Below are 15043 nucleotides of genomic sequence, written 5' to 3'. Positions count from 1 at the left end.
AAACAAATTGCAGAGGTATCTAAAATACCTGAAAAGAAGTGTAGAAAGGTGTAATTAGCTTTAACCGTGTATTATGATATGGTTTTAATCTTATCAATTCGTAGCACGGGTCGTATAATTTATCAAAGATATATGATACATTAAAGGAATTTATTAAAAAAAGATAATATGATAATTGAATAATCTTCAAAATTATCGTAGCAATAATACTTTACATAATAATTTGCAAACTTTTTAAAATTTATTATACCAAAGGATATGAGTTAAACTTCACGCATATAAAAATATTTTGTATCTTATTGCAAAGGGAAAAATCAAAACAAATTCCCATCACGCCTTTATCCCCTATACCTACCTACTATATTTTTCAAATATACCACCATTTTTTTAAATTTCCCTATAGACGGTACGATCTTCGCAGAGTTCAGTGTCTTGAAGTCTGCCCGCCGGTCTATTGATTGATATCATATATTATATAAATGTAGAACTGGATCCTAGACTTGTTCAAGCTTCCAACCATCTTCTTTATTGTAATTCGGATGTTTTTTAATTTCAATAGCCTCGTGAATCATCCTAGGCAGTGTTCTCTGGCAAAAATTTGCAGCTTGTTCAGTCGCAAATAGATAGTTGGCCTTGGACAACTATCCGCAAAAGTCGATAGGGCAACTATCCTTTTTACGGATACTTGCCCTTTCTATTTGCGAAATAAATAAAAACTATTTAACAATAAAGAGTAATAAACAGTGTAGGTAATTTAAATTTTTATGCATACAAAGAAACAAAAAAATTACTGAAATCTTAATTATTAATAAAAATATTCAACAGAGATTGCTTACTAATATAATTTCAACGCTCACCAAAGCTTAGCCGTGGAAGATATTTGCTTATATGGACAAAATACGTGTGCCTACTTCAACGGCTTATGCGGCACCAAGGCCTGTGCGGGGGGCACTTTCATTTATGATCAACTGCTATTACTATCAACAAGCATATCATAGTATATTCGAAAGTGAGGCATGTATCCATTCGAGGCAACTATCCGGCTTTTACCCTAAATTATACCAAAGTATAGAGCTAAGATGTATATAAGTCATCGAGTTTGCTTATGTGTAATTTATAAAAACAGTCAATAACTATTAGTATTAAGCTATATTTTTCCGTAATCGACAAAAAATATGTGTTATTTTATTTATTATTTAAGTTGTAGATTGAGAAACTATCACATGTAACCAAAATTACGTAGATTTGATTCGACGCAAATTCCCTGAGTAAAAGTAGGCATATAAACTAGTAAATGTTACAAAAATTACATAGAGTTTGACTTTAAATTCACGAGTAATATAATGCATAAATCTCAGCCTAAGTCTACGTTATCATAAGGCATGTATTGTATTAAAAAATAATAACAATATAATGAGAGTTCGTCATAAATCCGTTAATGTGCGTCGACAATTAAGCCCGTGTCGGAACGCGGTCACAATGACAATTTGTTGGGGGATTAGGGATGTGGTAAAAAAGGGTTTATCCGCTGTTTTTGATAAGCGCAGGGTAAGCTTGCGGGGATGATTGTTAAATAATCCGGTATGGTAAGAGGATACATACATTTTATATAGCAACGGTATCGCTATTGTAAAAACCTAGGAGCAGATTATTCGAGCAAGTAGCGTGACACGGTGTGATGAAAATGAATCCTCCTAGCCGAATTTTCGGCCATGTCGGCCAATCTCAATGGAGATGAGCCAGGTATGCAGGAGATTTTAGTGCAGAAATGTGTGCGCTATACACAGGTGTACTCTCTGTTCCTTCACTCTCACAGTTCGGTGAGACGACAATCCGACATGACCAGAGAGGGATCACGCGCAGGACCAACGGCTTTACGTGTATTCCGAGGCACCAGGTTATTACACCGCCAACTTCCTGACTCCGAGAAAACATTTTTTTCTTTATGATTTCTTTATAGACTCTCGAATACCTGGAACTTAAGTTAATATTTATAAGAATTCATTTTTTTTCACAAATTTGCAAGGTAAATCACAATAATAATAAAATAACAATATACTACATATCAAAAAAAGTCGGATATATCCGATCAACTACAGCACATCACTAGCGCATGTACAAGATTGATTGCCGGCTGGTAATTAGCGTCGGATCGGTTAAACCGTGCTCTTTGCAGTTCATTTTTAACTGTTGACATTTTGACAGGCCGACTTCAGCGGCCGTTTTATTCCGTAACGGAAATTAACAGGCCTGAAATTTGATTTTCATTGTTTGTATATATTGTTATTGTTGGTGATATTTGTTTTCTAGTATATTTGATTTAGGGCTTATTTCACGTTGTTGGTATATCTATGGGTTGTTTGTTGTTAGGTCTGCAGGTAAGCCTAAATTAATAATAACTACATCTCAAATATAAAACGACTAAAAACAAACGTCACTCTGTCAATTATATTTCTAATTGATATTACTGAAACGAATAATTTCTACATAACCTAATACGTTGTCTGACAAATAATATTAACTTAAATATTATGAAACAAATCCTAATTAGTTTTAATCATCTTGAATAGGGAATAGTTAAAGTGACTGCCTCAGTGGCGGTGTTGTATAACAGTACGTCTGCAGTGCTGAGGTCTTGGGTTCGATCCCCGGGTTGAGCTAAGTGATATTGGGTTTTTCTACTCAGATCACCGGAGTCTGGTATTTGTGCCCGATATGGCGATAGGCTCGCCCCCTATCATACCACGAGGAGAATACACACGGCGGAAAGTGGGCGCACCAGTTACGTCTCTGCCTACCCCTATGGAAATAAAAGGCGTGTATGTGTGGTATACTTATCTCAATATAACAAATGAAATTCATAGCATTAAAACTAAAATAAAATAGCACACGCTTTCCCAAGAATTCACCGAGCATCATATCGTCCAACATCGGATACATTTTTAATATCGTCTGAATATTGCATTCTGTTTTGAAAAGCAAATTGTTGTGCAGTCACGACATCGGGGTCGACAGAGGTCTATATAATTAATTCAGAGTTAAAATCTCATAAATATTGGATGAAAACTATTTTATTCAATATCTACTTGAGTGCTGTGATGACTTTTTCTAAAGGTGCTATTAATAAACCAATCTCACTTTTGAGTAGGATCTTAAGTACACACTTAATGGATTATTTTTTTTTTATTGCTTTGAATGATGAGATGAGCTTGCTTGAGGGTAAGCGATACGACCGCCCATAAACAGTAGAAACACCATCCGACACCTTGAATTACAAAGTATTGTTTGGTATTCCACATTAGTGTTAAGCCTTATTATGGCCAATAGTTACACTGATTACAATGTTCTTTAAACCGGAATACAATAGTGATTACACTCTGCTGCTTAGCGGTAGTCATAGACATTGCAGTACCTACACAGGCGAACTCTCACATATGAGAGACCTACCACCAGTAATTGTCCTTATAATACTTTTCGAATTTGTTTATTCCATTGAAACAGTGAACTATTTAATAAATAATACTTAAGCGGTAAATTGAACACTTATTTTTCTGGGTTAGCGCTGTATTATAGACAAAACTTACTCTCAATATCCTTAATAAGCTGTCACTTAAGATATCATTTGAGATGTTGTTGATATCTGTTTATTAACAAGCGATGATCTTAAGATGTATGATGAAAAAAACTAATTTATATTTTATTTAAAACATGCAAATATATTAATAATGTAAGGAAAAATGTATTTTACAACATTAAAATATCTTATGAGGAAAACAAAGTTTTTTGAAAATATTTCATCAAATTCGCAGCCAATTAATAATTTGCCAACACTTTGGAATATTTTTAATTAAGTTGTCAAAGTTTTGGATAATTTTAATTTCTTATTCTCATTAAACGTTACAAGTTAAAAAGTTGTTTTTCCGTGTTCTCTTATAAATTTTTCGAGGGATACAACGATATATTTTAATCTATAGCTAATATATGCCAATAAATTTGTGATATTATATTTTTCATACTCAAATAAGCATTTCATGATTCGAGAAGCTAAACACAAAAATATGACAATCAATTTAGTATGCACAAAATGTGGTGTAACAATTTTGATATTACTGGAAATAGAAGTAAGTACTCAAACTAGATTTTTTAAATAAATATACTTAAAAGCGGCGATAACCTAGTTGGATGTAGTGTACCGAGACGAATATCCGCAGGTTCAAATCCCAAGAGCACACACCTTTTTTTCTAAAATTATGTTTGTATTCTCTGTGAATTACTGCTTGCTTTAACGGTGAAGGAAACATCGTGAGGAAATCTGCATACCTGAGAAATTCAAAAGGAATTTTGAGGGTGTGTGAAGTCTACCAAACCACACTAGGCCGGTGTGGTGGATTATGGTCTAATCCCTCTCAGTAGTACAGGAGGCACGGGCCTGGGCACGGGCCCAGCAGTGGAACAATAGGTGCTGATATTATTAATATACTTAAAGGATATTTTTCGAGATCGAACTAAACTGGTCAACATAAAATTGTCATAATCATTTGATTAAGGTCGATTATGTCAGTAAGTTTTTAAGATACCTATCAGGGCATCTCGAAACTTACTCACAACATCAACTAATTCCAACTCAAAATAATGTTACCAGACCCGTAGGTGCCAATTAAAACTAGCATTATATTGGCAAACTGCCAGTTCTTGATCAAAACAATGTCACTGTTGCGTTCAAATAAATTAATGTGCTACTTTGATCGATTACTTTCGGAGCCCGTGATATGCTTACACTGTTAGATGTCTCCATCTTCTTTTGTTTTGTAGTCTCGTAGACTAACATGTGCTCATCATTCATTTTATTTAGAATCTTGTTGTGTTTTATATCTAAATGTATTTTGATGTATTTGGCAGTTATGTGATAGATTCTTGTCCTAACTTTAAATGTTATGGAATATCAAAAAATCGTAATGTTAGCAATTGCAAAATTATACGAGTTGACAATTTCAACTAGTTACGACATTTATGTGCTGTCGAAGGGCCAGTTTGTCAAAACTTTGAATTGGTGTCACAAATGTATTTTTCTTCGTGCACATTTTCTCTTTTGCGATAATGATATTATAGTTTTTTTTAACTTTTTCTATGTTTTTCTACGGGGTAAAATGTATCACTTCATAATGTAATTGTTATTAATGACAAACCAGAGAAAAAATATACTAAGTCCATTTTGCGTCTAAGATCAATTAAATTGTATTAAGGTCTGTCTGTTAGATTCACATTTGCTATATCTTTCTTTCTAGTCTCTTCCCCTAGGCAATGCTATAGTCCTTTGCCAATTACTCCAGGTAATGCATTTTCCTTTGAAGAGGTTTCATACTCTAATGTTTTTGTTACTGATATCGAGCCTAAAAATCTTTTGTCATAGGAATGCAGTTCAGTTTCGAGAAGGTTCGTTCACACTTAACAATGTTTTAATAAATAAATTAAGGATATTTAGATTTCTACGGTGATGTATTTGTACTGCATGCAAGGTACGGCAGCGCTCTGAGGTTCTAGGTTCGAACCCTAGATTGGGCTAAAGGATGTTTGATTTCTCTGATCAGTATCAGCCCGGAGATCTGATATTTGTACCCGATATGGCGATAGGCTCGCCCCCTATCACATCATGAGACGGAATACACTTGGCGAAAAGTGGGTGCCGTGGTTACGTCTCTGCATATCTCTTCAGCAATAAATCCGTGGTGCTTTTTGTTTTATTTTACATAGCCTACAATTATTAAACCATAATCACAATCCTTTGAACACGAATTTAGATCACTCCTCGAACAGTCCTGAAACATCCAAATTTACATATTCAAACAAAAATAGTAGCCCAATCTGCCACGTGATCTCATTCATTACAAAGGCACGCATTAGTGAGTGCACGCGGACGACATGGACGTCGGAGCACTGATTTATTGGACCACCTCCTGCCCTTAACGACACGCCGTGATGTACGACTGGACTCGTGTGGTTTGAGAGGCGGGAGGAAGCGGGAACAAGGATACATTCTTGAAATTTGGACAAGACTTATAATAATAATAAGTATTATATACTTGGCCACTGCTGAGCACGGGCCTTCTCTACTACTGAGAGGAATTAGGCCTTAGTCCACCACGCTGGCCTAGTGCGGATTGGTAGACTTCACACACCCTCGAAATTCCTATAGAGAACTTCTCAGATGTGCAGGTTTCCTCACGATGTTTTCCTTTAAAGCAAACGATAAATTCACAAGACTTAGCAAAGGCAATTTGAAATTTATTGGATACAGTGCTATGGTCTTGCCGGGATAAGAAAGGATATTTCAAAAGAAGTTTAATACAAACCATAACAGTAGTTCAGTTTCATTGTAATTGATGACGCACCTTTCTTATAAATTTAGATTATGTCGATAATTGTGTCAAAGGTTCACAAGGATGATACATTAGATTGGCAATTGGCTTTATGATTTGTTTTATAAGGTTTTGCTAGTCTGATCAATACTTTTTTTACTCGGACACGACAAAGTAACCCCACTGCACCTGATTATAAGTGGAGGGGGGTCCAATAGAATGTTGACTGATGAAAGATGATTAGCCCTCGACAGTCGCCACAATTATGCCGGTCTGTTGGAACCGGATATACACAGACTGAAGTCGGAACGCGACACACTTACGTGGGCCACTATGGCGAGTTTTAACACTTTGTGTACAGTGGTCGCTATCTAGGTGGATATAAAATATATTCTATCACCAGCAATAAATAATAACATGTATAATTCGCTACTGAAGTAAAATTTTGATGACGCATCATCAATAAAATTTTCTTTTCACCTACATACTGATCTATTAATAATCTAATGTAATACGATGGTGTCAATCCTAATAAATATATTGGAAAATCTATTATACCCTAACGTCTCTCCCATGGACCATAACAAAAAACGGGAAACGCCGTCTGCAAGGAACAAAGAGAATTATTCCAAGATGAAGTCAACCGTGTTATTGTGGCAAGAAGAGACGTGCTTGATAAATGTACGATGTAATTTACACTTGCGTTTTTTGCTGACGTTTTGGACAATTTATTGTTTGCCAATAAAAATACATAGGCTACGTCTGGCTTGGGTTTTATCAATGTCTTTATTTGCTAAAGGTTAGCTCAAACTGTCAAAAATATCGGGTGAAGTGTTATGTTTTTGATCGCTTAGTAGCATCAAGCTTTTATCCAGTACCAAACAGGTCAGTATAATTGTATCGCCTGGTGAGAATTCAATTCAAAGTTCAAAGAGAAGTCTCGAGTTCCACCCACCGATCGGGAAAGGTGATATTGGATTTTTTTACCTAATATCATTCCGGAGATTTGAGGGATATGGCGATAGGCTAGCCCCCTATCATATAGTAGGACAAAATACTACTAAGTAGGGGCACCAGTTACGCCTCTGCCTACCCCAGAGATAAAAGTCGTGAGTATGTATGTTTAATAGGAACATTATTCATCACCAGTAATGTTAACAACGATAACACAACAGCTATGTCATTAAAAGTTAAAAACTACTCAGAAATTTAAAATAAAGTGTAACTTGCCTTATTCTAGTATTTATCTTATGGAAATGATTATCTAAGGGGAAAATATAATTTTAATTGTATATCGCCATTTACATATATCGGTATACATATATCATTGTCTGGCGGCAATAAAATTGTATGGCAGCAGTAAATTAAAATTATCTATAATTTTTCCTTAAGATATTTATAATTAAGAATAAGTCTTTTGTGGAAGAAAACTGGTGTAGGTATCCATTTGAACAGATGTCAGATTTTTTATTTAAAACGTATGGTATAAATTCTACACAATTTGGTTGTTTTATTTAGATCATTCTAGAATTAGCTCCAATTATGAAATGACTTAAGCAGCGATAGCCTAGCTGGATGTGGTACAGTCTTTGATATTTTAAAATTATTCAATGGCACACACCTCTGTCGTTTCTAAAATTATATGTGTATTTTTATAAATTATTGCTGACTTTAACGGTGAAGCAAAATATCGCGAGGGATCTTACATACCTAACAAATTTTCTATAGGAATTTTGAAGGTGTGTGACGCCTACCAATCCGCAGTAGGCCAGCGTGATGGGCTAAGGTGTAATCCTTCTCATTAGTAGAGGAGGCCCGTGACCAGCAGTGGGACAGTATATAATACAGGGCTGATATTATTATAATGAAATTACTTTAGTCAATAACTCCATTTTCACCTTTAATTGAGCAGTATCGTGAAATTCTTCACATAACGAGTTGAATCAATATACAGTATTTCTTACAGTCTTTACAACTTCCCTTTAAAACTAAATAAAACCTACTCCAAATAACATTTTATAATAAATACTACATTAAAATCTAAAATGAACTTTGACGCATTCAAAATAAGAAACATAAAGCCGGTCAGCAGTCGCTTGCAATAGTCGTGTGGTCATCGCTAATTGTGATGAATGCGCTCACCGGTGGGAAGTCGTTTGTCTCGCGTTGCACCGCGACACGGCTTACTTTTCACGCGACTTTTCGTTGCAGACGGGCGGTTTTCAATTAACATCTTAATCACGAATATTTTCTAGCATTAATATTCAACAAATGGGTAACCTACGATTTTATCATTATTATTTACAAAATAAAATTATTTTTTACTGATAGTTACATATGTTGCATCACGATACGGCTTACTTTTCCCCAATTTTTGGTTGCAGATGGGTGATTTGAGCTCAAAATATAATTCCTGAGAAATGGTTCATTATAGAAATTAGAGATTTAATATTTGGTTTGTATTTGACTTTTTTTTTATTGTAATGTGAAAAAATCTGGTCTATATTGAAGGACAGTTAAAATTATATAATTTTACTTCAATGTTTGATTATTGACTATTGAATGTGGTATATTTTTCGCCTATAATGTACTTCTGTATTATAAATGAATGATGCTACACCTAGTAAATATTAATGTAAGGCCGATATACAAGATATTTGCGTTTCCAAAATATACGCCAGAAAAAAAATAATGTGATTGCGCTACAAAGCACTTTTCCTTTTCAACTATAGAGACTTTCCCGCCCTCACACCCACCACTACAACTCCTGTAAGCCAGGATCAGCAGTGGCACGCATGACACCGAGCAGTGAAGCTCGGCGAGTCTCAGGGAAAACTAATATGTCATTATCCCGCAACGAAATTAATCAAATAGAAAGATAGGGAGGAGTTGGAAATATTAATTGTCCAACTTTTCAACTATAGTGTATAAGTACAATATACTAACTCTAACTGATCCAAAGGATGATATCACTCTGGCTATTCATCGTAAACACGAGTTCTGTAAACTCCAACACTCCACAAGACCGTAATCCATCCTCGCCACTGAGGACCTCGCCGCATTCCCCGCCCCCCGACCCTTCTAATAGTTCCGGCCCGCGTGCCGAAGAATACGGTAACTGACAGATTGTTAGTACGCTCATCTCATAATCCTTGCTGTCTCATCCTCTCCCAGTATCCATCCTGAGCCGAGGTTCGTAACCCCTCGGTGGCCCTCAGCATGGTCACATAATTTCCAAGGATTACGAGCGCCTAAATCGTTCACCCGAAAGACCGGTGAGTTTGTATAAGCCGACTTATATTTAGCTAACAAAGGTATGACAGGTTAAAAAAAATGATATACTAATAAATAACAAATAATAAATTTATTTGTATTAAAACAGACAAATGTAACAAAATTCAGTTGGTGTACAAATGTTACAGAGCAATTAATTGCATTACATTTGTCACAATAAGAAAATGATCTGCTGATACCTATGCTAGGAGAACCTGTGTTATAGGTATCAGTGAAACCTCCAGCAAAAAAAAATACTAATCCTGATATCCAATGGATCTCCAAGATGAAATCAAAACCGCTCGTGTGCATTCCCGCACCGCAATGAAGCTAAATCCGCATAAACCGCGCAATTATCGCCCGATTCGACGTCTAAAACTAAAATAATGCGATTTGAACACGACATAAACGTACTCAAACGGTTTAACGAAAGCGTGACATGATTGTGGTCGCTTAATGTATGAATATGAGGTAATTGAGTGTTTCATAGCTGGTTATTTTTGGGAAGTACCAATGGTACTCCATGTATGCATACGTATACATTTTAGTAGCTTTGATTGCTTGGAATTTTTGATTAATAACACCGGTCAACACGATTTTTGAGTCTGGCTCCTGAATGTGAAATTTTGGTTTCTCCTATGTTACAAATAAATAAAAAAATTACTGTTCCGATCAAAGTTTGCTTTTGTAGAAACTAGAGCAATTTTACTGAGTTTCAAAAAACACATACAAATTTTTATACTTTCTCTGTAATTTTATTTAAAATTACGATAAAAAAGGTTTTATTGAACATCAAAGTCTTTTTTATACAAGAATTATGACTAATAATAGCAAACAAATAGAAAATAACAAAAAATCATGTTTAAAAATGTTTTTTTTTTTTTAATGAATCTTTTATGTTTGTGTGCGTATTAATCCCCAAATGTAATCTCCCATCATACTCTCGTTGTACTGCCCTTGGTAATGTCGTTCAAAGTCCATCACATCTTGGTAAAAACGTTCTCCCTGCTCCTCTGAATAGGCACCCATATTATCTTAAAATTTGTCCAGGAGAGCATGTAGCATATGGAGTTTATGGGACATTCTGCAGCCCATCAATTTAAAACTTTCAAGCATAGTTTCAATGAACTCTTCATAATTGTCGACTCTGTGATTTCCAATAAAAACATTGACTACTGCTTTTAGACTCTTCCAGGTTTGTTTATCATGAGCAATAAGGCATTTTGTGAAATCATCGCTGCTCATTATTTGTTTTATTTGTGGTCCAACGAAAATCCCAGTTTTAACTTTAGCTTCAGATAATTTGGGAAAAAATCTCTTTAAATTTTCAATAACTTCAGGATTATGATCTAGAGCTTTCACAAATTGCTTTATTAGCCCTAACTTTATATGTAACGGTAGCATCAATATATATTAAGGCTCTACTATTGGTTTTGCTTTCACATTATATTTTCCAATTTGAAATTAACACAAGCACCGTGAGGCACCCATTTCTTATCTTGATTCCGTATTTTGGGGTTATAATAAGCTTCAGGCTTCGCAATGCATCAAAATCGTTGCCAAAGCACATTTTTTGCTTCTTACTTTAATAAATTCACCGCAAATAAAACAGAATTAATCAACATTCTGTTTACACTTTCTTGGTGCCATTTTCTAACCAAGTACGACATAAAAGTCGGTTGTTACAACTCAAATACTTTTTTTTAAATAATAATAGACTAGTAAACACTCACTACTGCCGTTCAGACATAATTCACAATTTGAAATTAAAATGATCAAAATGCTACCGCCTATTGCTCATAAGAATCAAATAAATCTTCAAAACGTTCTTATCAACATAAATCAGACAAAAGCAAACTTTAAGAGTTAAAAATGGATATTCGAGTGTTTTTCGATGTTTGGAATCAGAATTCAAGCATTAGAACAGAAACACAAAAAAAAAAATTTTTTTGTCGACTTGTGTAATAAATAGTCGACAGTGCTATATTAACCTTTAATTTCTACATCAAACTACATTTATATCAATGGAATTCTATTTTTGCGTATAGCACTTTGATAGTGTTAACCGTTTCAAATTTATGACAAATATTAAATAGTAGATTGTGCTGTTTTATTTTTTTCCTACATCAGGCTACATTTATATCAATGTAACTTTATTTATACGTATATTACTTTTGACAGCTTTGAACGTTTGCAATTGTGAGAAATATTAAATAGACCGTCCAGTCTTGAAGTTTAATCGTACTCCGAACTATAACTTCTAAGTAAGACCGTCTTTAATCCAGCCTTACCCAAATCCCAGAGCAATTCGGAAGTAATTAACCACACTTTGTACTGTATGTAGTTAAAAATGCGAACCTCCTTCGCAATAAGACAGCAAGTGTCCCAGTGTTCCAATTAATGAATCCCAGCTGGCAGATATCCAAGATGTGGGACCGCATTACGGGTAAACAAAGGAGACTTGAATTGTATTTGTTAAGGAAAATAGTTGAAATCTTTATCTACTATCTTAATCTGCAGCTCAAAGATTAATCCTTAAACAGTCAGTATCTTTATGAACTGAAAAAGTAAATGGAGTAACTAAGGTAAAAGATATGAGTGCCACAAAATACATTTCGTAATTTAGGTAAAAATAACAGTAATATTTTTAAAATAGATGATAGCCTATTTGATTATGGACTGCACTACCGAGATGGAGTCCTGCATGTTTCAAACCCAAGGCACACACATCTGACTTTGCAGATACGTGTGTATTGTTTATCAAATATCGTTCGATTTGTTGATGAAGGAAAATATCATGAAGAAACTTACATACCTAAGATACCTTTATAAAAATTAGAAGGTACATGAAGTCTGCAAAAACGCCAAAGGAAAACGTAGTGAACTAAGATCTAAGTGGTATCTATGGTAGAAGAGACTCGTAATCGGCAGTAACCAGTACATAGGTATAATACACAGGTGATATAATTATTGTAGCAGTATATTTTACTGCTACTGTCGATGGAGAATCTGCCTGTAGATTAATTCAATTCACCAATAGTAAAAATTAAGAAATCGTTTTGGATGTGGAATGCGCTGCATCAATTCTATATTGAACTAATATTAAAACAAGTTTGCTGGTGGCATTATATATTTCATATCCACCCCGAAAACGAACACCGTACACAAGGTGTTAAAACCGGCTATATTGACCCTCTTAAGTATATCGCGTTCCAGGATCAGCCTGTGTATATCGGTTCCCACAGGCCGACAAAATTGTGTCGACTGCAGAGGGGTAATCATCTCTCGTCAATTGACATACTATTGGACTCTACTCCACTTTCCATCACCATCAGGTGCAGTAGAGTCACTTAGCCGGTTCAATTTAGTACCTAACAATAACTCCATCGGAACTAATTTTACGAACAGTCTATTCGAAATATAGACCTCCTTCAATATCACTAGAAATTTTCAACTCTATAGACGCTAATACAGACACAATATCACTAGAATTCCCCCGTCCTACATACACATAGCTCAAATATTTACTCCAGCTAAAACAACAAAAACTATTGCACCGTCGTAAAGAATCTAGGTTAAGTAAAACGCTAAACTAAATACCATTGTGCTAGCACAGTCGAGAGAGGACAAGATGTCAGAAGGGCCACTCGCCCGTTGGCAAGATTTCCGCTGTATCTTTAAATTTTCCGTTTAATTCAAGAGTATTCTCTGGCGATTATTAAAGTTAACGAGACTGCAGCGTGTATTGGCTTCTGTCCACAGTAGAAGTGCTTTTGCTATTCATTTTCTAGATTGTGTTGATTAATTACGGGAATTGCTTTTGGGGATATTTCAAAAATTAGGTTTAGAAGTATTTCGATGGCAATTGCTAGTAGCTTCAAGACGTTGTCGTAGTAATTATTTACGCATATTGCAGAAAGGGTTTCGACCTATTTAATTTTGGCATCTGCTTCGCCCCATCTTCTGACATATGAACTCCCGGATGACTGCTGTCAGAAAGCGCTCATAATTTAAAAATCGTTTTTTATCCAATAGACCGCTTAGACGATTTAAATTATGGATAAAAAAAAATACACAAAATTTACTTTGTAAAATAATGCTTGATATTCTTTAAAACATTTTTTTAAATCTAACAGACACTTCAATGTTATACGACAAAATATACCGCAAAAATAAAAATAACAACAATATAAAACGACAATTCACTTCGTATATATTTTCATGAAAATTATTCCGAACACGGCCTTACCCAAACATCGACTTAACGACGAAGCCTGTGAAATGAGCCTTGTATTAAAATTTAACTAAGCGAAAAGCGTATTTGGCAAGACATGTTATTATAACGCGTATTTTGTGGTTATTTTTATGAAACAATAATCCTTAATTTCAACAATAATTTAGGTTTAAATATGAGGCTATTTAAACTGTTGGGCTGAATGAATTTCTTCCTTTATATAAGAGCTGTCAACTCTTCCTTTTCTTTTGCAAAGGATCTTCAATGGATAGAAACATTTTTTTTATTATTAAACATAATATATTGCTTGTCAATGCCTATTTATCAAGACTTCTTCTAATTTTTATTCCACGGAGAGACACACAACTAAGTTCTTTATCTCTAAAGCGATAGGTAGAGACGCCACTAGTGCACCCACTTCTCACCGTATGTATGTGCCATGATATGATAGGGACGAGCCTATGTAGTGAAAAAAAAGATTAAATAGCATAACATCTGTAGCATCCAACTGAATGAGAGGTACCATTGCTGGACTTTATGTAACTTTGTTTATTCATTTATCAATAATATAGTCGTTTTCTTTGTTTAATTTTATTTGTGTAATGTGTTTATTTCAGATTGTGCCAGCAATAAAAAAGTAATGTAGTTTGTAAACGTCATAGTTATTTGGTCTCACGTCTCAAAACAACTTAAATGCAACAGTGGTAAAGGGTATTTTCCGAAAGGTAGGCACAACGTACCAAATATAGGTTATAATATGCATAAGTACAGCAAATAATTCTAATGATAATTAGATTTTACATAAAATACGAAAGAAAAGCCAGCAGTAATTGAGTTATATGGAACTTTCGCCACAGTTTTATTCTACACAAAGTAGGTACTAACACAACCTCTTATTATGAGGTATTAACAACGAGGAACCTACGTATCTAATTACATACAAATATTTGTAAGTTTAGATGTTTGTTAGAAGTAAACGCAGTAGCCACTGGACGAATATGGATCAAATTTAGCACACTCATAGACCATATACAATGTTAACATATAGGCTACTTTTTAAATCTTTAAAGTAGGCACTGCCGTCGTATATGCGGTAAATATCGCTACAGTGATTTACATTTTTATAGAGAAAGGCATTGCATGTGGACGTAGTCGTATGCTAAAACTAGTGTTAAACATA

The sequence above is a fragment of the Manduca sexta genome, chromosome 13 (assembly GCF_014839805.1).
Source record: "Manduca sexta isolate Smith_Timp_Sample1 chromosome 13, JHU_Msex_v1.0, whole genome shotgun sequence".
Lineage (NCBI taxonomy): Eukaryota > Metazoa > Arthropoda > Insecta > Lepidoptera > Sphingidae > Manduca > Manduca sexta.
The sequence above is the reverse complement of the archived record's forward strand: the minus strand, read 5'-3'. Positions refer to the sequence as shown.